The sequence below is a fragment of the Cervus elaphus genome, chromosome 15 (genome assembly GCF_910594005.1).
Source record: "Cervus elaphus chromosome 15, mCerEla1.1, whole genome shotgun sequence".
NCBI lineage: Eukaryota > Metazoa > Chordata > Mammalia > Artiodactyla > Cervidae > Cervus > Cervus elaphus.
This window is the reverse complement of record NC_057829.1, coordinates 11,483,805-11,508,755: the sequence shown is the minus strand read 5'-3', so window position 1 is coordinate 11,508,755 and position 24,951 is coordinate 11,483,805. Positions and strand designations below refer to the sequence as shown.

Genomic DNA, 24,951 nt, shown 5'->3' with positions numbered 1-24,951 from the left:
GGGCCTGCAGAGGCCCGGGGTGGGAGAGCGCCGAGACCTCCGCGCCCGTCCCGCCCCCGCACGCACGCACGGGGATGGTGAGCGGGGGCGGGGCGGCGTCGGCCGGCCGCCGGGCTGCCGGCCCTGGCCGGCCGGAGTCCGGTGGCGGGTCGTCCGGCTCAGGTACAGCGCGCGGCCCCTGGAGAGGTGCGGCCGGCTGGCCCGCCCGGCAGGCGGGTCACAGCGAAAGGGAGGCGCGGCGCGGCGCGGGGCTCTTAGGGCGCTTGGAGGCAGCCGCCTCCGTCTACGGCCATACCACCCTGAACGCGCCCGATCTCGTCTGATCTCGGAAGCTAAGCAGGGTCGGGCCTGGTTAGTACTTGGATGGGAGACCGCCTGGGAATACCGGGTGCTGTAGGCTTTTTGCCTCCCCTCTCCTTTAGCCCCCGCCCCCTCTCCCGCCCCACACCTCCCCCAGCCCCACCCCTGGCGTGGCCTGCACCGCAAGCCCCCGCCCCAACCCTGGCCCCTCGCACCCCACCGCGCTCACAGCCGTCGGTCGCCTGCCTTCCAGCCGGCGGCCCTCGCAGGCAGCAGCGGGCGTCCCATCTCTTGGATCCCCCCGGCCCCAGCCCCTCCGCGGGTGGGTGACCCGGGCCTGGGGGGCGGGCTCCGACGCCCGCCACAGACCTGGGCTGCCTCCGTGCGGCCCGAGAGCCCCTCCGCTTTCGGCTTCCAGAAAACCAGATGACCTTCCAGTCTCCGTCTGGGGCTCCCTAGGCAAGCCTCAGGTAATCCTGGGGGGGTGGGGGGGGGCGGCTGCCCCACGCCCCAGCCCCACCCGCAACCCTAGTGCCATCCTCGCACGCGACTGCGCGTGCTCTCCCGCGGGCTCACACACACACACACACACCCCCCCCACACACACACCCACACACCCACCCCGCCGCCGAGACAGGTCAGGAGCCTGAAACCACAGGTAAGGGAGATGGAGAAAGAGGGAGAGAGAAACAGCAAGAGAACCACACAGGCTTCCCAACCCACGGCCTCCACACCCTCGGCCCTCCATTCTGGGTATGCCCCTGGACCCCAGTCGGCCCGCCCACACCCTTGCCCCCTGACACACTCGCACACACACTCTCACACACTCACCCTCTGGCCTTTGGGCGGGGGCTGGGTCTTGCCTTAGGAAGCCAAGCCGAAGGGGACCTTTGAGACCTCGGCTGCCAAGACGTCTTGGGGACGCCACGGTGGGGGGGGGCGGGCTCTGCCAGCCCCAGGGCACCGCGTGCAGCTGGGGCCCGGGGCCCAAGGCTGACGCCCCCTCCCTTGGGGAAGCTGCTTCTTCAGCCTGGCCTCTCTCTGAGGTGGGTCAGGGACTGTGCCACTGTGTCTGTCTCGGATCGGATGCCATCCTCGCTCCCGTGTCTGCCTCCCGTCTTCTGTCCGTCAGTCGCTGTGTCTCCCTCTGTGTGTGTGTGCGTGTGTGTGGTGTTGGATCAGAGTGCGGGAAACTGCGTTGCCTAGAACAGAGTTTAGTTATAAATTAAGGAGATGTAGAGCCAGAATGCGCTTCCCAGGTGGTGCTAGCAGTAAAGAACCTGTCTGCCCATGCAGGGAATGAAGGAGATGTGGGTTTGATACCTGGGTTGGGAAGATCCCCTGGAGGACGACATGACAACCTACTTCAGCATGCTTGCCTGGAGGCTCCTACAGTAAGAGGAGCCTGGCGGGCTACAGCCCATGGGGTCACAACAGTCAGGCAGGCAGGACTGAAGCAACGTGGCACACAAGCATGCACACAGAGGCAGAGTATGAAGGATCTTGATTCTGGGCAGAAAGTTAACACCTCATTGTGGGTTCTTAGGCAGACAAGCAGCAGCAAGGCAGTCACAGCCTTCTGAGAGAAGAACAGGTAAGACAGAGGGTTAAATTTAGAGGCGGTTTGTAAGTGGGCAGTGACAGCAATGCTTAAAACCATGTAACGTCCACTTGTTAACTCCCTGACTCCAGAATCCACAAAACCGGGTCCTCCTTTGCACGTATTATAGGAAGCACTTGAAGACAAGAAGGACTTGGTGCTTACCAAGCTAGTGGAGGACGGAATTGCTTTTGCCTTTGCAAGAGCATTAGTGCCTGTGCAGACATAGGTTCCTTCACTTTCAAGGGAAAGGTTCTGCAACAAAAGGGATCCATTGAAAAGCAAGGAAATAGTGTCACTCAGAGAGTCTCCTATCATCAACCAAGTAACATTAGGATGAGGCACACCATCGGAATAAAACCAGATATGACCCGAACGCCCTCAAGCCGTAGCCTATCTTCCAGCCAACAGGGCCTTTGGCCAGCCGGCCAGCCAGTCAGCGGGCATGGCGGGTAGCAGCGTGCCAACTTTTGGAGCGCCACGGCCATAGCCCCTCTGCGGGAGGATGACCGGGGCCCCGACTCCCAACGCAGACCTGGGTTGCCTCCAAGAGGCCGGAGGGCCACTCCGCATTCGGATTGCAAGAAACAAGATGACCGTCCGGTATGCTTGGACCCCACATGATCTGCAACCCCCCAGCTCCACACCCTTCCCCCTCCATTCTGGGTATCCCGCCCCGGCCGCCCCCCCCCCCCCCCCCCCCCCCCCCCCCCCCCACCCCCGACCCCAGTCGGCCCGCCCACACCCTTGCCCCCTGACACTCTCACGCACACACTCTCACACACTCACGCTCTGGCCTTTGGGCGGGGGCTGGGTCTTGCCTTATTAGGAAGCCAAGCCGAAGGGGACCTTTGAGACCTCGGCTGCCAAGACGTCTTGGGGATCCTACGGGGCTCTGCCAGCCCCAGGGCACCGCGTGCAGCTGGGGCCCGGGGCCCAAGGCTGATGCCCCCTCCCTTGGGGAAGCTGCTTCTTCCGCCTGGCCTCTCTCTCAGGTGGGTCAGGGACTGTGCCATTGTGTCTGTCTCGGATCGGATGCCCTCCTCTCTCCCGTGTCTGCCTCCCGTTTTCTGTCCGTCAGTCGCTGTGTCTCCCTCTGTGTGTGTGTGTGTGTGTGTGTGTGTGTGTGTGTGTGTGTGTGTGTGTGTGTGCGTGCGCGCGCGCTCCCGTCTGTCTGTCCGGCTGCATCTCCCTCTCCCTGTCTTCGAGTCTGTCTCTGAACCTCAGTCTCTCTCTGCCTCTGTGTCTCCTGACACCCGGCCTCCAGTCCCTTCCTCTGGCCCCGGCCTCTCACAGGTTGCTGGGGCCCTGGCTCTGGCTGACGAGCTTGCGCCAGCCGGCTTGTCTCACTTGGCGTGGGTGCGTGAGGCGAGTGTCTTGTGTGTCTGTCCGTGTGCCTGCCTGTCGGCCGTCTGCTCTCTCAGGACGGTCCTGTGCTTGGCGGGCGGCGTGGGGGCAAGTGGGGCCTGGATAGGGCGAAGGGGCGGGGCTGACGCGCTCCCGGGCAGGTGCCGGGCAGGATGGGCGCTCAGGGCTCCAGCTGGGGCTGCGCAGGAGGCCCAGAGGAGGCTCAGAGGCCCGCGGGCGGCGGGCGGCGGCGGGCCCGGAAGCCAGAGCCCCCCGGGGCCACCTGGCCCTGTGCAGCGAACGGGCTGGGGGTGGGGGGGCCGCCCAGCGGGGGCGGGCCTGCAGAGGCCCGGGGTGGGAGAGCGCCGAGACCTCCGCGCCCGTCCCGCCCCCCGCACGCACGCACGGGGATGGTGAGCGGGGGGCGGGGGCGGCGTCGGCCGGCCGCCGGGCTGCCGGCCCTGGCCGGCCGGAGTCCGGTGGCGGGTCGTCCGGCTCAGGTACAGCGCGCGGCCCCTGGAGAGGTGCGGCCCGGCTGGCCCGCCCGGCAGGCAGGTCACAGCGAAAGGGAGGCGCGGCGCGGCGCGGGGCTCTTAGGGCGCTTGGAGGCAGCCGCCTCCGTCTACGGCCATACCACCCTGAACGCGCCCGATCTCGTCTGATCTCGGAAGCTAAGCAGGGTCGGGCCTTGGTTAGTACTTGGATGGGAGACCGCCTGGGAATACCGGGTGCTGTAGGCTTTTTTCCCTCCCCTCTCCTTTAGCCCCCCGCCCCCTCTCCCGCCCCACACCTCCCCCAGCCCCACCCCTGGCGTGGCCTGCACCGCAAGCCCCCGCCCCAACCCTGGCCCCTCGCACCCCACCGCGCTCACAGCCGTCGGTCGCCTGCCTTCCAGCCGGCGGCCCTCGCAGGCAGCAGCGGGCGTCCCATCTCTTGGATCCCCCCGGCCCCAGCCCCTCCGCGGGTGGGTGACCCGGGCCTGGGGGGCGGGCTCCGACGCCCGCCACAGACCTGGGCTGCCTCCGTGCGGCCCGAGAGCCCCTCCGCTTTCGGCTTCCAGAAAACCAGATGACCTTCCAGTCTCCGTCTGGGGCTCCCTAGGCAAGCCTCAGGTAATCCTGGGGGGGGGGGGGGGGGGGCGGCTGCCCCACGCCCCAGCCCCACCCGCAACCCTAGTGCCATCCTCGCACGCGACTGCGCGTGCTCTCCCGCGGGCTCACACACACACACACACACACCCCCCACACACACACCCACACACCCACCCCCGCCGCCGAGACAGGTCAGGAGCCAGAAACCACAGGTAAGGGAGATGGAGAAAGAGGGAGAGAGAAACAGCAAGAGAACCACACAGGCTTCCCAACCCACGGCCTCCACACCCTCGGCCCTCCATTCTGGGTATCCCCCTGGACCCCAGTCGGCCCGCCCACACCCTTGCCCCCTGACACACTCGCACACACACTCTCACACACTCACCCTCTGGCCTTTGGGCGGGGGCTGGGTCTTGCCTTAGGAAGCCAAGCCGAAGGGGACCTTTGAGACCTCGGCTGCCAAGACGTCTTGGGGACGCCACGGTGGGGGGGGGGGGGCTCTGCCAGCCCCAGGGCACCGCGTGCAGCTGGGGCCCGGGGCCCAAGGCTGACGCCCCGTCCCTTGGGGAAGCTGCTTCTTCAGCCTGGCCTCTCTCTGAGGTGGGTCAGGGACTGTGCCACTGTGTCTGTCTCGGATCGGATGCCATCCTCGCTCCCGTGTCTGCCTCCCGTCTTCTGTCCGTCAGTCGCTTGTGTCTCCCTCTGTCTTCTGTCCGTCAGTCGCTGTGTCTCCCTCTGTGTGTGTGTGCGTGTGTGTGGTGTTGGATCAGAGTGCGGGAAACTGCGTTGCCTAGAACAGAGTTTAGTTATAAATTAAGGAGATGTAGAGCCAGAATGCGCTTCCCAGGTGGTGCTAGCAGTAAAGAACCTGTCTGCCCATGCAGGGAATGAAGGAGATGTGGGTTTGATACCTGGGTTGGGAAGATCCCCTGGAGGACGACATGACAACCTACTTCAGCATGCTTGCCTGGAGGCTCCTACAGTAAGAGGAGCCTGGCGGGCTACAGCCCATGGGGTCACAACAGTCAGGCAGGCAGGACTGAAGCAACGTGGCACACAAGCATGCACACAGAGGCAGAGTATGAAGGATCTTGATTCTGGGCAGAAAGTTAACATCTCATTGTGGGTTCTTAGGCAGACAAGCAGCAGCAAGGCAGTCACAGCCTTCTGAGAGAAGAACAGGTAAGACAGAGGGTTAAATTTAGAGGCGGTTTGTAAGTGGGCAGTGACAGCAATGCTTAAAACCATGTAACGTCCACTTGTTAACTCCCTGACTCCAGAATCCACAAAACCGGGTCCTCCTTTGCACGTATTATAGGAAGCACTTGAAGACAAGAAGGACTTGGTGCTTACCAAGCTAGTGGAGGACGGAATTGCTTTTGCCTTTGCAAGAGCATTAGTGCCTGTGCAGACATAGGTTCCTTCACTTTCAAGGGAAAGGTTCTGCAACAAAAGGGATCCATTGAAAAGCAAGGAAATAGTGTCACTCAGAGAGTCTCCTATCATCAACCAAGTAACATTAGGATGAGGCACACCATCGGAATAAAACCAGATATGACCCGAACGCCCTCAAGCCGTAGCCTATCTTCCAGCCAACAGGGCCTTTGGCCAGCCGGCCAGCCAGTCAGCGGGCATGGCGGGTAGCAGCGTGCCAACTTTTGGAGCGCCACGGCCATAGCCCCTCTGCGGGAGGATGACCGGGGCCCCGACTCCCAACGCAGACCTGGGTTGCCTCCAAGAGGCCGGAGGGCCACTCCGCATTCGGATTGCAAGAAACAAGATGACCGTCCGGTATGCTTGGACCCCACATGATCTGCAACCCCCCAGCTCCACACCCTTCCCCCTCCATTCTGGGTATCCCGCCCCGGCCTCCCCCCCCCCCCCCCCCCCCCCCCCCCCCCCCACCCCCCCACCCCCGACCCCAGTCGGCCCGCCCACACCCTTGCCCCCTGACACTCTCACGCACACACTCTCACACACTCACGCTCTGGCCTTTGGGCGGGGGCTGGGTCTTGCCTTATTAGGAAGCCAAGCCGAAGGGGACCTTTGAGACCTCGGCTGCCAAGACGTCTTGGGGATCCTACGGGGCTCTGCCAGCCCCAGGGCACCGCGTGCAGCTGGGGCCCGGGGCCCAAGGCTGATGCCCCCTCCCTTGGGGAAGCTGCTTCTTCCGCCTGGCCTCTCTCTCAGGTGGGTCAGGGACTGTGCCATTGTGTCTGTCTCGGATCGGATGCCATCCTCTCTCCCGTGTCTGCCTCCCGTTTTCTGTCCGTCAGTCGCTGTGTCTCCCTCTGTGTGTGTGTGTGTGTGTGTGTGTGTGTGTGTGTGTGTGTGTCTGCGTGCGCGCGCGCTCCCGTCTGTCTGTCCGGCTGCATCTCCCTCTCCCTGTCTTCGAGTCTGTCTCTGAACCTCAGTCTCTCTCTGCCTCTGTGTCTCCTGACACCCGGCCTCCAGTCCCTTCCTCTGGCCCCGGCCTCTCACAGGTTGCTGGGGCCCTGGCTCTGGCTGACGAGCTTGCGCCAGCCGGCTTGTCTCACTTGGCGTGGGTGCGTGAGGCGAGTGTCTTGTGTGTCTGTCCGTGTGCCTGCCTGTCGGCCGTCTGCTCTCTCAGGACGGTCCTGTGCTTGGCGGGCGGCGTGGGGGCAAGTGGGGCCTGGATAGGGCGAAGGGGCGGGGCTGACGCGCTCCTGTCGGCCGCGCTGCTGGCTCCCCGTGGGTTTGGGCACCGGGCAGGTGCCGGGCAGGATGGGCGCTCAGGGCTCCAGCTGGGCTGCGCAGGAGGCCCAGAGGAGGCTCAGAGGCCCGCGGGCGGCGGGCAGCGGCGGGCCCGGAAGCCAGAGACCTCCGGGGCCACCTGGCCCTGTGCAGCGAACGGGCTGGGGGTGGGGGCGCCGCCCAGCGGGGGCGGGCCTGCAGAGGCCCGGGGTGGGAGAGCGCCGAGACCTCCGCGCCCGTCCCGCCCCCGCACGCACGCACGGGGATGGTGAGCGGGGGCGGGGCGGCGTCGGCCGGCCGCCGGGCTGCCGGCCCTGGCCGGCCGGAGTCCGGTGGCGGGTCGTCCGGCTCAGGTACAGCGCGCGGCCCCTGGAGAGGTGCGGCCGGCTGGCCCGCCCGGCAGGCGGGTCACAGCGAAAGGGAGGCGCGGCGCGGCGCGGGGCTCTTAGGGCGCTTGGAGGCAGCCGCCTCCGTCTACGGCCATACCACCCTGAACGCGCCCGATCTCGTCTGATCTCGGAAGCTAAGCAGGGTCGGGCCTGGTTAGTACTTGGATGGGAGACCGCCTGGGAATACCGGGTGCTGTAGGCTTTTTGCCTCCCCTCTCCTTTAGCCCCCGCCCCCTCTCCCGCCCCACACCTCCCCCAGCCCCACCCCTGGCGTGGCCTGCACCGCAAGCCCCCGCCCCAACCCTGGCCCCTCGCACCCCACCGCGCTCACAGCCGTCGGTCGCCTGCCTTCCAGCCGGCGGCCCTCGCAGGCAGCAGCGGGCGTCCCATCTCTTGGATCCCCCCGGCCCCAGCCCCTCCGCGGGTGGGTGACCCGGGCCTGGGGGGCGGGCTCCGACGCCCGCCACAGACCTGGGCTGCCTCCGTGCGGCCCGAGAGCCCCTCCGCTTTCGGCTTCCAGAAAACCAGATGACCTTCCAGTCTCCGTCTGGGGCTCCCTAGGCAAGCCTCAGGTAATCCTGGGGGGGTGGGGGGGGGGCGGCTGCCCCACGCCCCAGCCCCACCCGCAACCCTAGTGCCATCCTCGCACGCGACTGCGCGTGCTCTCCCGCGGGCTCACACACACACACACACACACCCCCCCACACACACACCCACCACACCCACCCCGCCGCCGAGACAGGTCAGGAGCCAGAAACCACAGGTAAGGGAGATGGAGAAAGAGGGAGAGAGAAACAGCAAGAGAACCACACAGGCTTCCCAACCCACGGCCTCCACACCCTCGGCCCTCCATTCTGGGTATCCCCCTGGACCCCAGTCGGCCCGCCCACACCCTTGCCCCCTGACACACTCGCACACACACTCTCACACACTCACCCTCTGGCCTTTGGGCGGGGGCTGGGTCTTGCCTTAGGAAGCCAAGCCGAAGGGGACCTTTGAGACCTCGGCTGCCAAGACGTCTTGGGGACGCCACGGTGGGGGGGGGGGGGGGGCTCTGCCAGCCCCAGGGCACCGCGTGCAGCTGGGGCCCGGGGCCCAAGGCTGACGCCCCCTCCCTTGGGGAAGCTGCTTCTTCAGCCTGGCCTCTCTCTGAGGTGGGTCTGGGACTGTGCCACTGTGTCTGTCTCGGATCGGATGCCATCCTCGCTCCCGTGTCTGCCTCCCGTCTTCTGTCCGTCAGTCGCTGTGTCTCCCTCTGTGTGTGTGTGCGTGTGTGTGGTGTTGGATCAGAGTGCGGGAAACTGCGTTGCCTAGAACAGAGTTTAGTTATAAATTAAGGAGATGTAGAGCCAGAATGCGCTTCCCAGGTGGTGCTAGCAGTAAAGAACCTGTCTGCCCATGCAGGGAATGAAGGAGATGTGGGTTTGATACTGGGTTGGGAAGATCCCCTGGAGGACGACATGACAACCTACTTCAGCATGCTTGCCTGGAGGCTCCTACAGTAAGAGGAGCCTGGCGGGGCTACAGCCCATGGGGGTCACAACAGTCAGGCAGGCAGGACTGAAGCAACGTGGCACACAAGCATGCACACAGAGGCAGAGTATGAAGGATCTTGATTCTGGGCAGAAAGTTAACATCTCATTGTGGGTTCTTAGGCAGACAAGCAGCAGCAAGGCAGTCACAGCCTTCTGAGAGAAGAACAGGTAAGACAGAGGGTTAAATTTAGAGGCGGTTTGTAAGTGGGCAGTGACAGCAATGCTTAAAACCATGTAACGTCCACTTGTTAACTCCCTGACTCCAGAATCCACAAAACCGGGTCCTCCTTTGCACGTATTATAGGAAGCACTTGAAGACAAGAAGGACTTGGTGCTTACCAAGCTAGTGGAGGACGGAATTGCTTTTGCCTTTGCAAGAGCATTAGTGCCTGTGCAGACATAGGTTCCTTCACTTTCAAGGGAAAGGTTCTGCAACAAAAGGGATCCATTGAAAAGCAAGGAAATAGTGTCACTCAGAGAGTCTCCTATCATCAACCAAGTAACATTAGGATGAGGCACACCATCGGAATAAAAAACCAGATATGACCCGAACGCCCTCAAGCCGTAGCCTATCTTCCAGCCAACAGGGCCTTTGGCCAGCCGGCCAGCCAGTCAGGCGGGCATGGCGGGTAGCAGCGTGCCAACTTTTGGAGCGCCACGGCCATAGCCCCTCTGCGGGAGGATGGACCGGGGCCCCGACTCCCAACGCAGACCTGGGTTGCCTCCAAGAGGCCGGAGGGCCACTCCGCATTCGGATTGCAAGAAACAAGATGACCGTCCGGTATGCTTGGACCCCACATGATCTGCAACCCCCCAGCTCCACACCCTTCCCCCTCCATTCTGGGTATCCCGCCCCGGCCTCCCCCCCCCCCCCCCCCCCCCCCCCCCCCCCCCCCCCCCCCCCCCCCCCCCCCGACCCCAGTCGGCCCCGCCCACACCCTTGCCCCCTGACACTCTCACGCACACACTCTCACACACTCACGCTCTGGCCTTTGGGCGGGGGCTGGGTCTTGCCTTATTAGGAAGCCAAGCCGAAGGGGACCTTTGAGACCTCGGCTGCCAGACGTCTTGGGGATCCCACGGGGCTCTGCCAGCCCCAGGGCACCGCGTGCAGCTGGGGCCCGGGGCCCAAGGCTGATGCCCCCTCCCTTGGGGAAGCTGCTTCTTCCGCCTGGCCTCTCTCTCAGGTGGGTCAGGGACTGTGCCATTGTGTCTGTCTCGGATCGGATGCCATCCTCTCTCCCGTGTCTGCCTCCCGTTTTCTGTCCGTCAGTCGCTGTGTCTCCCTCTGTGTGTGTGTGTGTGTGTGTGTGTGTGTGTGTGTGTGTCTGCGTGCGCGCGCGCTCCCGTCTGTCTGTCCGGCTGCATCTCCCTCTCCCTGTCTTCGAGTCTGTCTCTGAACCTCAGTCTCTCTCTGCCTCTGTGTCTCCTGACACCCGGCCTCCAGTCCCTTCCTCTGGCCCCGGCCTCTCACAGGTTGCTGGGGCCCTGGCTCTGGCTGACGAGCTTGCGCCAGCCGGCTTGTCTCACTTGGCGTGGGTGCGTGAGGCGAGTGTCTTGTGTGTCTGTCCCGTGTGCCTGCCTGTCGGCCGTCTGCTCTCTCAGGACGGTCCTGTGCTTGGCGGCGGCGTGGGGGCAAGTGGGGGCCTGGATAGGGCGAAGGGGCGGGGCTGACGCGCTCCTGTCGGCCGCGCTGCTGGCTCCCCCCGTGGGTTTGGGCACCGGGCAGGTGCCGGGCAGGATGGGCGCTCAGGGCTCCAGCTGGGCTGCGCAGGAGGCCCAGAGGAGGCTCAGAGGCCCGCGGGCGGCGGGCAGCGGCGGGCCCGGAAGCCAGAGACCTCCGGGGCCACCTGGCCCTGTGCAGCGAACGGGCTGGGGGTGGGGGCGGCCGCCCAGCCGGGGGCGGGCCTGCAGAGGCCCGGGGTGGGAGAGCGCCGAGACCTCCGCGCCCGTCCCGCCCCCCGCACGCACGCACGGGGATGGTGAGCGGGGGCGGGGCGGCGTCGGCCGGCCGCCGGGCTGCCGGCCCTGGCCGGCCGGAGTCCGGTGGCGGGTCGTCCGGCTCAGGTACAGCGCGCGGGCCCCTGGAGAGGTGCGGCCGGCTGGCCCGCCCGGCAGGCAGGTCACAGCGAAAGGGAGGCGCGGCGCGGCGCGGGGCTCTTAGGGCGCTTGGAGGCAGCCGCCTCCGTCTACGGCCATACCACCCTGAACGCGCCCGATCTCGTCTGATCTCGGAAGCTAAGCAGGGTCGGGCCTGGTTAGTACTTGGATGGGAGACCGCCTGGGAATACCGGGGTGCTGTAGGCTTTTTGCCTCCCCTCTCCTTTTAGCCCCCGCCCCCTCTCCCGCCCCACACCTCCCCCAGCCCCACCCCCTGGCGTGGCCTGCACCGCAAGCCCCCGCCCCAACCCTGGCCCCTCGCACCCCACCGCGCTCACAGCCGTCGGTCGCCTGCCTTCCAGCCGGCGGCCCTCGCAGGCAGCAGCGGGCGTCCCATCTCTTGGATCCCCCCGGCCCCAGCCCTCCGCGGGTGGGTGACCCGGGCCTGGGGGGCGGGCTCCGACGCCCGCCACAGACCTGGGCTGCCTCCGTGCGGCCCGAGAGCCCCCTCCGCTTTCGGCTTCCAGAAAACCAGATGACCTTCCAGTCTCCGTCTGGGGCTCCCTAGCAAGCCTCAGGTAATCCTGGGGGGGGGGGGGGGGGGCGGCTGCCCCACGCCCCAGCCCCACCCGCAACCCTAGTGCCATCCTCGCACGCGACTGCGCGTGCTCTCCCGCGGGCTCACACACACACACACACACACCCCCCACACACACACCCCACACCCACCACCCCGCCGCCGAGACAGGTCAGGAGCCAGAAACCCCAGGTAAGGGAGATGGAGAAAGAGGGAGAGAGAAACAGCAAGAGAACCACACAGGCTTCCCAACCCACGGCCTCCACACCCTCGGCCCTCCATTCTGGGTATCCCCCTGGACCCCAGTCGGCCCGCCCACACCCTTGCCCCCCTGACACACTCGCACACACACTCTCACACACTCACCCTCTGGCCTTTGGGCGGGGGCTGGGTCTTGCCTTAGGAAGCCAAGCCGAAGGGGACCTTTGAGACCTCGGCTGCCAAGACGTCTTGGGGACGCCACGGGGGGGGGGGGGGGGGGCTCTGCCAGCCCCAGGGCACCGCGTGCAGCTGGGGCCCGGGGCCCAAGGCTGACGCCCCCTCCCTTGGGGAAGCTGCTTCTTCAGCCCTGGCCTCTCTCTGAGGTGGGTCAGGGACTGTGCCACTGTGTCCTGTCTCGGATCGGATGCCATCCCTCGCTCCCGTGTCTGCCTCCCGTCTTCTGTCCGTCAGTCGCTGTGTCTCCCTCTGTGTGTGTGTGCGTGTGTGTGGTGTTGGATCAGAGTGCGGGAAACTGCGTTGCCTAGAACAGAGTTTAGTTATAAATTAAGGAGATGTAGAGCCAGAATGCGCTTCCCAGGTGGTGCTAGCAGTAAAGAACCTGTCTGCCCATGCAGGGAATGAAGGAGATGTGGGTTTGATACCTGGGTTGGGAAGATCCCCTGGAGGACGACATGACAACCTACTTCAGCATGCTTGCCTGGAGGCTCCTACAGTAAGAGGAGCCTGGCGGGCTACAGCCCATGGGGTCACAACAGTCAGGCAGGCAGGACTGAAGCAACGTGGCACACAAGCATGCACACAGAGGCAGAGTATGAAGGATCTTGATTCTGGGCAGAAAGTTAACACCTCATTGTGGGTTCTTAGGCAGACAAGCAGCAGCAAGGCAGTCACAGCCTTCTGAGAGAAGAACAGAATAAGACAGAGGGTTTAAATTTAGAGGCGGTTTGTAAAGTGGGCAGTGACAGCAATGCTTAAAACCATGTAACGTCCACTTGTTAACTCCCTGACTCCAGAATCCACAAAACCGGGTCCTCCTTTGCACGTATTATAGGAAGCACTTGAAGACAAGAAGGACTTGGTGCTTACCAAGCTAGTGGAGGACGGAATTGCTTTTGCCTTTGCAAGAGCATTAGTGCCTGTGCAGACATAGGTTCCTTCACTTTCAAGGGAAAGGGTTCTGCAACAAAAGGGGATCCATTGAAAAGCAAGGAAATAGTGTCACTCAGAGAGTCTCCTATCATCAACCAAGTAACATTAGGATGAGGCACACCATCGGAATAAAACCAGATATGACCCGAACGCCCTCAAGCCGTAGCCTATCTTCCAGCCAACAGGGCCTTTGGCTAGCCGGCCAGCCAGTCAGCGGGCATGGCGGGTAGCAGCGTGCCAACTTTTGGAGCGCCACGGCCATAGCCCCTTCTGCGGAGGATGACCGGGGCCCCGACTCCCAACGCAGACCTGGGTTGCCTCCAAGAGGCCGGAGGGCCACTCCGCATTCGGATTGCAAGAAACAAGATGACCGTCCGGTATGCTTGGACCCCACATGATCTGCAACCCCCCAGCTCCACACCCTTCCCCCTCCATTCTGGGTATCCCGCCCCGGCCTCCCCCCCCCCCCCCCCCCCCCCCCCCCCCCCCCCCCCCCCCCCCCCCCCCCCCCGACCCCAGTCGGCCACGCCCACACCCTTGCCCCCTGACACTCTCACGCACACACTCTCACACACTCACGCTCTGGCCTTTGGGCGGGGGCTGGGTCTTGCCTTATTAGGAAGCCAAGCCGAAGGGGACCTTTGAGACCTCGGCTGCCAAGACGTCTTGGGGATCCCACGGGGCTCTGCCAGCCCCAGGGCACCGCGTGCAGCTGGGGCCCGGGGCCCAAGGCTGATGCCCCCTCCCCTTGGGGAAGCTGCTTCTTCCCGCCTGGCCTCTCTCTCAGGTGGGTCAGGGACTGTGCCATTGTGTCTGTCTCGGATCGGATGCCATCCTCTCTCCCGTGTCTGCCCTCCGTTTTCTGTCCGTCAGTCGCTTGTGTCTCCCTCTGTGTGTGTGTGTGTGTGTGTGTTGAGTGTGTGTGTGTGTGTGTGTGTGTGCTGCGTGCGCGCCGGCGCTCCCGTCTGTCTGTCCGGCTGCATCTCCCTCTCCCTGGTCTTCGAGTCTGTCTCTGAAACCTCAGTCTCTCTCTGCCTCTGTGTCCTCCTGACACCCCGGCCTCCAGTCCCTTCCTCTGGCCCCGGCCTCTCACAGGTTGCTGGGGCCCTGGCTCTGGCTGACGAGCTTGCGCCAGCCGGCTTGTCTCACTTGGCGTGGGTGCGTGAGGCGAGTGTCTTGTGTGTCTGTCCGTGTGCCTGCCTGTCGGCCGTCTGCTCTCTCAGGACGGTCCTGTGCTTGGCGGGCGGCGTGGGGGCAAGTGGGGCCTGGATAGGGCGAAGGGGCGGGGCTGACGCGCTCCTGTCGGCCGCGCTGCTGGCTCCCCGTGGGTTTGGGGCACCGGGCAGGTGCCGGGCAGGATGGGCGCTCAGGGCTCCAGCTGGGCTGCGCAGGAGGCCCAGAGGAGGCTCAGAGGCCCGCGGGCGGCGGGGCAGCGGCGGGCCCCGGAAGCCAGAGACCTCCGGGGCCACCTGGCCCTGTGCAGCGAACGGGCTGGGGTGGGGGCGCCGCCCTAGGCGGGGGCGGGCCTGCAGAGGCCCGGGGTGGGAGAGCGCCGAGACCTCCGCGCCCGTCCCGCCCCCGCACGCACGCACGGGGATGGTGAGCGGGGGCGGGGCGGCGTCGGCCGGCCGCCGGGCTGCCGGCCCTGGCCGGCCGGAGTCCGGTGGCGGGGTCGTCCGGCTCAGGTACAGCGCGCGGCCCCCTGGAGAGGTGCGGCCGGCTGGCCCGCCCCGGCAGGCGGGTCACAGCGAAAGGGAGGCGCGGCGCGGCGCGGGGCTCTTAGGGCGCTTGGAGGCAGCCGCCTCCGTCTACGGCCATACCACCCTGAACGCGCCCGATCTCGTCTGATCTCGGAAGCTAAGCAGGGTCGGGCCTGGTTAGTACTTGGATGGGAGACCGCCTGGGAATACCGGGTGCTGTAGGCTTTTTGCCTCCCCTCTCCTTTAGCCCCCGCCCCCTCTCCCGCCCCACACCTCCCCCAAGCCCCACCCCTGGCGTGGCCTGCCCCGCAAGCCCCCGCCCCCACCCCTGGCCCCTCGCACCCCCCCGCGCTCACAGCCGTCGGTCGCCTGCCTTCCAGCCGGCGGCCCTCGCAGGCAGCAGCGGGCGTCCCATCTCTTGGATCCCCCCGGCCCCAGCCCCTCCGCGGGTGGGTGACCCGGGCCTGGGGGGCGGGCTCCGACGCCCGCCACAGACCTGGGCTGCCTCCGTGCGGCCCCGAGGCCCCCTCCGCTTTCGGCTTCCAGAAACCCAGATGACCTTCCAGTCTCCGTCTGGGGCTCCCTAGGCAAGCCTCAGGTAATCCTGGGGGGGTGGGGGGGGGGCGGCTGCCCCACGCCCCAGCCCCACCCGCAACCCTAGTGCCATCCTCGCACGCGACTGCGCGTGCTCTCCCGCGGGCTCACACACAACACACACACACACCCCCCACACACACACCCACACACCCACCCCGCCGCCGAGACAGGTCAGGAGCCAGAAACCACAGGTAAGGGAGATGGAGAAAGAGGGAGAGAGAAACAGCAAGAGAACCACACAGGCTTCCCAACCCACGGCCTCCACACCCTCGGGCCCTCCATTCTGGGTATCCCCCTGGACCCCAGTCGGCCCGCCCACAACCCTTGCCCCCTGACACACTCGCACACACACTCTCACACCACTCACCCTCTGGCCTTTGGCGGGGGCTGGGTCTTGCCTTAGGAAGCCAAGCCGAAGGGGACCTTTGAGACCTCGGCTGCCAAGACGTCTTGGGGACGCCACGGTGGGGGGGGGGGGGGGGGCTCTGCCAGCCCCAGGGCACCGCGTGCAGCTGGGGCCCGGGGCCCAAGGCTGACGCCCCCCTCCCTTGGGGAAGCTGCTTCTTCAGCCTGGCCTCTCTCTGAGGTGGGTCAGGGACTGTGGCCACTGTGTCTGTCTCGGATCGGATGCCATCCTCGCTCCCGTGTCTGCCTCCCGTCTTCTGTCCGTCAGTCGCTGTGTCTCCCTCTGTGTGTGTGTGCGTGTGTGTGGTGTTGGATCAGAGTGCGGGAAACTGCGTTGCCTAGAACAGAGTTTAGTTATAAATTAAGGAGATGTAGAGCCAGAATGCGCTTCCCAGGTGGTGCTAGCAGTAAAGAACCTGTCTGCCCATGCAGGGGAATGAAGGAGATGTGGGTTTGATACCTGGGTTGGGAAGATCCCCTGGAGGACGACATGACAACCTACTTCAGCATGCTTGCCTGGAGGCTCCTACAGTAAGAGGAGCCTGGCGGGCTACAGCCCATGGGGTCACAACAGTCAGGCAGGCAGGACTGAAGCAACGTGGCACACAAGCATGCACACAGAGGCAGAGTATGAAGGATCTTGATTCTGGGCAGAAAGTTAACACCTCATTGTGGGTTCTTAGGCAGACAAGCAGCAGCAAGGCAGTCACAGCCTTCTGAGAGAAGAACAGGTAAGACAGAGGGTTAAATTTAGAGGCGGTTTGTAAGTGGGCAGTGACAGCAATGCTTAAAACCATGTAACGTCCACTTGTTAACTCCCTGACTCCAGAATCCACAAAACCGGGTCCTCCTTTGCACGTATTATAGGGAAGCACTTGAAGACAAGAAGGACTTGGTGCTTACCAAGCTAGTGGAGGACGGAATTGAATTGCTTTTGCCTTTGCAAGAGCATTAGTGCCTGTGCAGACATAGGTTCCTTCACTTTCAAGGGAAAGGTTCTGCAACAAAAGGGATCCATTGAAAAGCAAGGAAATAGTGTCACTCAGAGAGTCTCCTATCATCAACCAAGTAACATTAGGATGAGGCACACCATCGGAATAAAACCAGATATGACCCGAACGCCCTCAAGCCGTAGCCTATCTTCCAGCCAACAGGGCCTTTGGCCAGCCGGCCAGCCAGTCAGCGGGCATGGCGGGTAGCAGCGTGCCAACTTTTGGAGCGCCACGGCCATAGCCCCTCTGCGGGAGGATGACCGGGGCCCCGACTCCCAACGCAGACCTGGGTTGCCTCCAAGAGGCCGGAGGGCCACTCCGCATTCGGATTGCAAGAAACAAGATGACCGTCCGGTATGCTTGGACCCCACATGATCTGCAACCCCCCAGCTCCACACCCTTCCCCCTCCATTCTGGGTATCCCCCCCCCCGCCCCCCCCCCCCCCCCCCCCCCCCCGCCCCCCCCCCCCCCCCCCCCCCCCCCCCCCGACCCCAGTCGGCCCGCCCACACCCTTGCCCCCTGACACTCTCACGCACACACTCTCACACACTCACGCTCTGGCCTTTGGGCGGGGGCTGGGTCTTGCCTTATTAGGAAGCCAAGCCGAAGGGGACCTTTGAGACCTCGGCTGCCAAGACGTCTTGGGGATCCCACGGGGCTCTGCCAGCCCCAGGGCACCGCGTGCAGCTGGGGCCCGGGGCCCAAGGCTGATGCCCCCTCCCTTGGGGAAGCTGCTTCTTCCGCCTGGCCTCTCTCTCAGGTGGGTCAGGGACTGTGCCATTGTGTCTGTCTCGGATCGGATGCCATCCTCTCTCCCGTGTCTGCCTCCCGTTTTCTGTCCGTCAGTCGCTGTGTCTCCCTCTGTGTGTGTGTGTGTGTGTGTGTGTGGTGTGTGTGTGTCTGCGTGCGCGCGCGCTCCCGTCTGTCTGTCCGGCTGCATCTCCCTCTCCCTGTCTTCGAGTCTGTCTCTGAACCTCAGTCTCTCTCTGCCTCTGTGTCTCCTGACACCCGGCCTCCAGTCCCTTCCTCTGGCCCCGGCCTCTCACAGGTTGCTGGGGCCCTGGCTCTGGCTGACGAGCTTGCGCCAGCCGGCTTGTCTCACTTGGCGTGGGTGCGTGAGGCGAGTGTCTTGTGTGTCTGTCCGTGTGCCTGCCTGTCGGCCGTCTGCTCTCTCAGGACGGTCCTGTGCTTGGCGGGCGGCGTGGGGGCAAGTGGGGCCTGGATAGGGCGAAGGGGCGGGGCTGACGCGCTCCTGTCGGCCGCGCTGCTGGCTCCCCGTGGGTTTGGGCACCGGGCAGGTGCCGGGCAGGATGGGCGCTCAGGGCTCCAGCTGGGCTGCGCAGGAGGCCCAGAGGAGGCTCAGAGGCCCGCGGGCGGCGGGCAGCGGCGGGCCCGGAAGCCAGAGACCTCCGGGGCCACCTGGCCCTGTGCAGCGAACGGGCTGGGGGTGGGGGCGCCGCCCAGCGGGGGCGGGCCTGCAGAGGCCCGGGGTGGGAGAGCGCCGAGACCTCCGCGCCCGTCCCGCCCCCGCACGCACGCACGGGGATGGTGAGCGGGGGGCGGGGCGGCGTCGGCCGGCCGCCGGGCTGCCGGCCCTGGCCGGCCGGAGTCCGGTGGCGGGTCGTCCGGCTCAGGTACAGCGCGCGGCCCCTGGAGAGGTGCGGCCGGCTGGCCCGCCCGGCAGGCGGGTCACAGCGAAAGGGAGGCGCGGCGCGGCGCGGGGCTCTTAGGGCGCTTGGAGGCAGCCGCCTCCGTCTACGGCCATACCACCCTGAACGCGCCCGATCTCGTCTGATCTCGGAAGCTAAGCAGGGTCGGGCCTGGTTAGTACTTGGATGGGAGACCGCCTGGGAATACCGGGTGCTGTAGGCTTTTTGCCTCCCCTCTCCTTTAGCCCCCGCCCCCCCTCTCCGCCCCACACCTCCCCCAGCCCCACCCCTGGCGTGGCCTGCACCGCAAGCCCCCGCCCCAACCCTGGCCCCTCGCACCCCACCGCGCTCACAGCCGTCGGTCGCCTGCCTTCCAGCCGGCGGCCCTCGCAGGCAGCAGCGGGCGTCCCATCTCTTGGATCCCCCCGGCCCCAGCCCCTCCGCGGGTGGGTGACCCGGGCCTGGGGGGCGGGCTCCGACGCCCGCCACAGACCTGGGCTGCCTCCGTGCGGCCCGAGAGCCCCTCCGCTTTCGGCTTCCAGAAAACCAGATGACCTTCCAGTCTCCGTCTGGGGCTCCCTAGGCAAGCCTCAGGTAATCCTGGGGGGGGGGGGGGGGGGCGGCTGCCCCACGCCCCAGCCCCACCCGCAACCCTAGTGCCATCCTCGCACGCGACTGCGCGTGCTCTCCCGCGGGCTCACACACACACACACACACACCCCCCACACACACACCCACACACCCACCCCGCCGCCGAGACAGGTCAGGAGCCAGAAACCACAGGTAAGGGAGATGGAGAAAGAGGGAGAGAGAAACAGCAAGAGAACCACACAGGCTTCCCAACCCACGGCCTCCACACCCTCGGCCCTCCATTCTGGGTATCCCCCTGGACCCCAGTCGGCCCGCCCACACCCTTGCCCCCTGACACACTCGCACACACACTCTCACACACTCACCCTCTGGCCTTTGGGCGGGGGCTGGGTCTTGCCTTAGGAAGCCAAGCCGAAGGGGACCTTTGAGACCTCGGCTGCCAAGACGTCTTGGGGACGCCACGGTGGGGGGGGGGGGGGCTCTGCCAGCCCCAGGGCACCGCGTGCAGCTGGGGCCCGGGGCCCAAGGCTGACGCCCCCTCCCTTGGGGAAGCTGCTTCTTCAGCCTGGCCTCTCTCTGAGGTGGGTCAGGGACTGTGCCACTGTGTCTGTCTCGGATCGGATGCCATCCTCGCTCCCGTGTCTGCCTCCCGTCTTCTGTCCGTCAGTCGCTGTGTCTCCCTCTGTGTGTGTGTGCGTGTGTGTGGTGTTGGATCAGAGTGCGGGAAACTGCGTTGCCTAGAACAGAGTTTAGTTATAAATTAAGGAGATGTAGAGCCAGAATGCGCTTCCCAGGTGGTGCTAGCAGTAAAGAACCTGTCTGCCCATGCAGGGAATGAAGGAGATGTGGGTTTGATACCTGGGTTGGGAAGATCCCCTGGAGGACCACATGACAACCTACTTCAGCATGCTTGCCTGGAGGCTCCTACAGTAAGAGGAGCCTGGCGGGCTACAGCCCATGGGGTCACAACAGTCAGGCAGGCAGGACTGAAGCAACGTGGCACACAAGCATGCACACAGAGGCAGAGTATGAAGGATCTTGATTCTGGGCAGAAAGTTAACACCTCATTGTGGGTTCTTAGGCAGACAAGCAGCAGCAAGGCAGTCACAGCCTTCTGAGAGAAGAACAGGTAAGACAGAGGGTTAAATTTAGAGGCGGTTTGTAAGTGGGCAGTGACAGCAATGCTTAAAACCATGTAACGTCCACTTGTTAACTCCCTGACTCCAGAATCCACAAAACCGGGTCCTCCTTTGCACGTATTATAGGAAGCACTTGAAGACAAGAAGGACTTGGTGCTTACCAAGCTAGTGGAGGACGGAATTGCTTTTGCCTTTGCAAGAGCATTAGTGCCTGTGCAGACATAGGTTCCTTCACTTTCAAGGGAAAGGTTCTGCAACAAAAGGGATCCATTGAAAAGCAAGGAAATAGTGTCACTCAGAGAGTCTCCTATCATCAACCAAGTAACATTAGGATGAGGCACACCATCGGAATAAAACCAGATATGACCCGAACGCCCTCAAGCCGTAGCCTATCTTCCAGCCAACAGGGCCTTTGGCCAGCCGGCCAGCCAGTCAGCGGGCATGGCGGGTAGCAGCGTGCCAACTTTTGGAGCGCCACGGCCATAGCCCCTCTGCGGGAGGATGACCGGGGCCCCGACTCCCAACGCAGACCTGGGTTGCCTCCAAGAGGCCGGAGGGCCACTCCGCATTCGGATTGCAAGAAACAAGATGACCGTCCGGTATGCTTGGACCCCACATGATCTGCAACCCCCCAGCTCCACACCCTTCCCCCTCCATTCTGGGTATCCCGCCCCGGCCTCCCCCCCCCCCCCCCCCCCCCCCCCCCCCCCCCCCCCCCCCCCCCCCGACCCCAGTCGGCCCGCCCACACCCTTGCCCCCTGACACTCTCACGCACACACTCTCACACACTCACGCTCTGGCCTTTGGGCGGGGGCTGGGTCTTGCCTTATTAGGAAGCCAAGCCGAAGGGGACCTTTGAGACCTCGGCTGCCAAGACGTCTTGGGGATCCCACGGGGCTCTGCCAGCCCCAGGGCACCGCGTGCAGCTGGGGCCCGGGGCCCAAGGCTGATGCCCTCTCCCTTGGGGAAGCTGCTTCTTCCGCCTGGCCTCTCTCTCAGGTGGGTCAGGGACTGTGCCATTGTGTCTGTCTCGGATCGGATGCCATCCTCTCTCCCGTGTCTGCCTCCCGTTTTCTGTCCGTCAGTCGCTGTGTCTCCCTCTGTGTGTGTGTGTGTGTGTGTGTGTGTGTGTGTGTGTCTGCGTGCGCGCGCGCTCCCGTCTGTCTGTCCGGCTGCATCTCCCTCTCCCTGTCTTCGAGTCTGTCTCTGAACCTCAGTCTCTCTCTGCCTCTGTGTCTCCTGACACCCGGCCTCCAGTCCCTTCCTCTGGCCCCGGCCTCTCACAGGTTGCTGGGGCCCTGGCTCTGGCTGACGAGCTTGCGCCAGCCGGCTTGTCTCACTTGGCGTGGGTGCGTGAGGCGAGTGTCTTGTGTGTCTGTCCGTGTGCCTGCCTGTCGGCCGTCTGCTCTCTCAGGACGGTCCTGTGCTTGGCGGGCGGCGTGGGGGCAAGTGGGGCCTGGATAGGGCGAAGGGGCGGGGCTGACGCGCTCCTGTCGGCCGCGCTGCTGGCTCCCCGTGGGTTTGGGCACCGGGCAGGTGCCGGGCAGGATGGGCGCTCAGGGCTCCAGCTGGGCTGCGCAGGAGGCCCAGAGGAGGCTCAGAGGCCCGCGGGCGGCGGGCAGCGGCGGGCCCGGAAGCCAGAGACCTCCGGGGCCACCTGGCCCTGTGCAGCGAACGGGCTGGGGGTGGGGGCGCCGCCCAGCGGGGGCGGGCCTGCAGAGGCCCGGGGTGGGAGAGCGCCGAGACCTCCGCGCCCGTCCCGCCCCCGCACGCACGCACGGGGATGGTGAGCGGGGGCGGGGCGGCGTCGGCCGGCCGCCGGGCTGCCGGCCCTGGCCGGCCGGAGTCCGGTGGCGGGTCGTCCGGCTCAGGTACAGCGCGCGGCCCCTGGAGAGGTGCGGCCGGCTGGCCCGCCCGGCAGGCGGGTCACAGCGAAAGGGAGGCGCGGCGCGGCGCGGGGCTCTTAGGGCGCTTGGAGGCAGCCGCCTCCGTCTACGGCCATACCACCCTGAACGCGCCCGATCTCGTCTGATCTCGGAAGCTAAGCAGGGTCGGGCCTGGTTAGTACTTGGATGGGAGACCGCCTGGGAATACCGGGTGCTGTAGGCTTTTTGCCTCCCCTCTCCTTTAGCCCCCGCCCCCTCTCCCGCCCCACACCTCCCCCAGCCCCACCCCTGGCGTGGCCTGCACCGCAAGCCCCCGCCCCAACCCTGGCCCCTCGCACCCCACCGCGCTCACAGCCGTCGGTCGCCTGCCTTCCAGCCGGCGGCCCTCGCAGGCAGCAGCGGGCGTCCCATCTCTTGGATCCCCCCGGCCCCAGCCCCTCCGCGGGTGGGTGACCCGGGCCTGGGGGGCGGGCTCCGACGCCCGCCACAGACCTGGGCTGCCTCCGTGCGGCCCGAGAGCCCCTCCGCTTTCGGCTTCCAGAAAACCAGATGACCTTCCAGTCTCCGTCTGGGGCTCCCTAGGCAAGCCTCAGGTAATCCTGGGGGGGTGGGGGGGGGCGGCCGCCCCACGCCCCAGCCCCACCCGCAACCCTAGTGCCATCCTCGCACGCGACTGCGCGTGCTCTCCCGCGGGCTCACACACACACACACACACACCCCCCACACACACACCCACACACCCACCCCGCCGCCGAGACAGGTCAGGAGCCAGAAACCACAGGTAAGGGAGATGGAGAAAGAGGGAGAGAGAAACAGCAAGAGAACCACACAGGCTTCCCAACCCACGGCCTCCACACCCTCGGCCCTCCATTCTGGGTATCCCCCTGGACCCCAGTCGGCCCGCCCACACCCTTGCCCCCTGACACACTCGCACACACACTCTCACACACTCACCCTCTGGCCTTTGGGCGGGGGCTGGGTCTTGCCTTAGGAAGCCAAGCCGAAGGGGACCTTTGAGACCTCGGCTGCCAAGACGTCTTGGGGACGCCACGGTGGGGGGGGGGGGGGGCTCTGCCAGCCCCAGGGCACCGCGTGCAGCTGGGGCCCGGGGCCCAAGGCTGACGCCCCGTCCCTTGGGGAAGCTGCTTCTTCAGCCTGGCCTCTCTCTGAGGTGGGTCAGGGACTGTGCCACTGTGTCTGTCTCGGATCGGATGCCATCCTCGCTCCCGTGTCTGCCTCCCGTCTTCTGTCCGTCAGTCGCTGTGTCTCCCTCTGTGTGTGTGTGCGTGTGTGTGGTGTTGGATCAGAGTGCGGGAAACTGCGTTGCCTAGAACAGAGTTTAGTTATAAATTAAGGAGATGTAGAGCCAGAATGCGCTTCCCAGGTGGTGCTAGCAGTAAAGAACCTGTCTGCCCATGCAGGGAATGAAGGAGATGTGGGTTTGATACCTGGGTTGGGAAGATCCCCTGGAGGACGACATGACAACCTACTTCAGCATGCTTGCCTGGAGGCTCCTACAGTAAGAGGAGCCTGGCGGGCTACAGCCCATGGGGTCACAACAGTCAGGCAGGCAGGACTGAAGCAACGTGGCACACAAGCATGCACACAGAGGCAGAGTATGAAGGATCTTGATTCTGGGCAGAAAGTTAACATCTCATTGTGGGTTCTTAGGCAGACAAGCAGCAGCAAGGCAGTCACAGCCTTCTGAGAGAAGAACAGGTAAGACAGAGGGTTAAATTTAGAGGCGGTTTGTAAGTGGGCAGTGACAGCAATGCTTAAAACCATGTAACGTCCACTTGTTAACTCCCTGACTCCAGAATCCACAAAACCGGGTCCTCCTTTGCACGTATTATAGGAAGCACTTGAAGACAAGAAGGACTTGGTGCTTACCAAGCTAGTGGAGGACGGAATTGCTTTTGCCTTTGCAAGAGCATTAGTGCCTGTGCAGACATAGGTTCCTTCACTTTCAAGGGAAAGGTTCTGCAACAAAAGGGATCCATTGAAAAGCAAGGAAATAGTGTCACTCAGAGAGTCTCCTATCATCAACCAAGTAACATTAGGATGAGGCACACCATCGGAATAAAACCAGATATGACCCGAACGCCCTCAAGCCGTAGCCTATCTTCCAGCCAACAGGGCCTTTGGCCAGCCGGCCAGCCAGTCAGCGGGCATGGCGGGTAGCAGCGTGCCAACTTTTGGAGCGCCACGGCCATAGCCCCTCTGCGGGAGGATGACCGGGGCCCCGACTCCCAACGCAGACCTGGGTTGCCTCCAAGAGGCCGGAGGGCCACTCCGCATTCGGATTGCAAGAAACAAGATGACCGTCCGGTATGCTTGGACCCCACATGATCTGCAACCCCCCAGCTCCACACCCTTCCCCCTCCATTCTGGGTATCCCGCCCCGGCCTCCCCCCCCCCCCCCCCCCCCCCCCCCCCCCCCCCCCCCCCCCCCCCCGACCCCAGTCGGCCCGCCCACACCCTTGCCCCCTGACACTCTCACGCACACACTCTCACACACTCACGCTCTGGCCTTTGGGCGGGGGCTGGGTCTTGCCTTATTAGGAAGCCAAGCCGAAGGGGACCTTTGAGACCTCGGCTGCCAAGACGTCTTGGGGATCCCACGGGGCTCTGCCAGCCCCAGGGCACCGCGTGCAGCTGGGGCCCGGGGCCCAAGGCTGATGCCCCCTCCCTTGGGGAAGCTGCTTCTTCCGCCTGGCCTCTCTCTCAGGTGGGTCAGGGACTGTGCCATTGTGTCTGTCTCGGATCGGATGCCATCCTCTCTCCCGTGTCTGCCTCCCGTTTTCTGTCCGTCAGTCGCTGTGTCTCCCTCTGTGTGTGTGTGTGTGTGTGTGTGTGTGTGTGTGTGTCTGCGTGCGCGCGCGCTCCCGTCTGTCTGTCCGGCTGCATCTCCCTCTCCCTGTCTTCGAGTCTGTCTCTGAACCTCAGTCTCTCTCTGCCTCTGTGTC

The 24,951-nt window shown here is 64.9% G+C and overlaps 7 non-coding genes across 7 annotated transcripts; all 7 read left to right on the top strand.

Annotated features, from left to right (window-relative positions):
• Positions 1–281: 281 nt before the first annotated feature.
• LOC122709630 lies at positions 282–400 on the top strand. The gene has a single exon (XR_006345619.1). It is a non-coding gene; the product is annotated as a 5S ribosomal RNA (ribosomal RNA).
• A 3,467-nt stretch (positions 401–3,867) lies between these two features.
• LOC122709642 lies at positions 3,868–3,987 on the top strand. The gene has a single exon (XR_006345631.1). It is a non-coding gene; the product is annotated as a 5S ribosomal RNA (ribosomal RNA).
• Positions 3,988–7,525: 3,538 nt separating this feature from the next.
• On the top strand, positions 7,526–7,644 carry LOC122709629. Its single transcript, XR_006345618.1, has one exon. It is a non-coding gene; the product is annotated as a 5S ribosomal RNA (ribosomal RNA).
• A 3,520-nt stretch (positions 7,645–11,164) lies between these two features.
• Positions 11,165–11,284, top strand: LOC122709637. The gene has a single exon (XR_006345626.1). It is a non-coding gene; the product is annotated as a 5S ribosomal RNA (ribosomal RNA).
• A 3,547-nt stretch (positions 11,285–14,831) lies between these two features.
• Positions 14,832–14,950, top strand: LOC122709628. The gene has a single exon (XR_006345617.1). It is a non-coding gene; the product is annotated as a 5S ribosomal RNA (ribosomal RNA).
• A 3,523-nt stretch (positions 14,951–18,473) lies between these two features.
• On the top strand, positions 18,474–18,592 carry LOC122709627. Its single transcript, XR_006345616.1, has one exon. It is a non-coding gene; the product is annotated as a 5S ribosomal RNA (ribosomal RNA).
• Positions 18,593–22,089: 3,497 nt separating this feature from the next.
• On the top strand, positions 22,090–22,208 carry LOC122709626. The gene has a single exon (XR_006345615.1). It is a non-coding gene; the product is annotated as a 5S ribosomal RNA (ribosomal RNA).
• Positions 22,209–24,951: the final 2,743 nt, after the last annotated feature.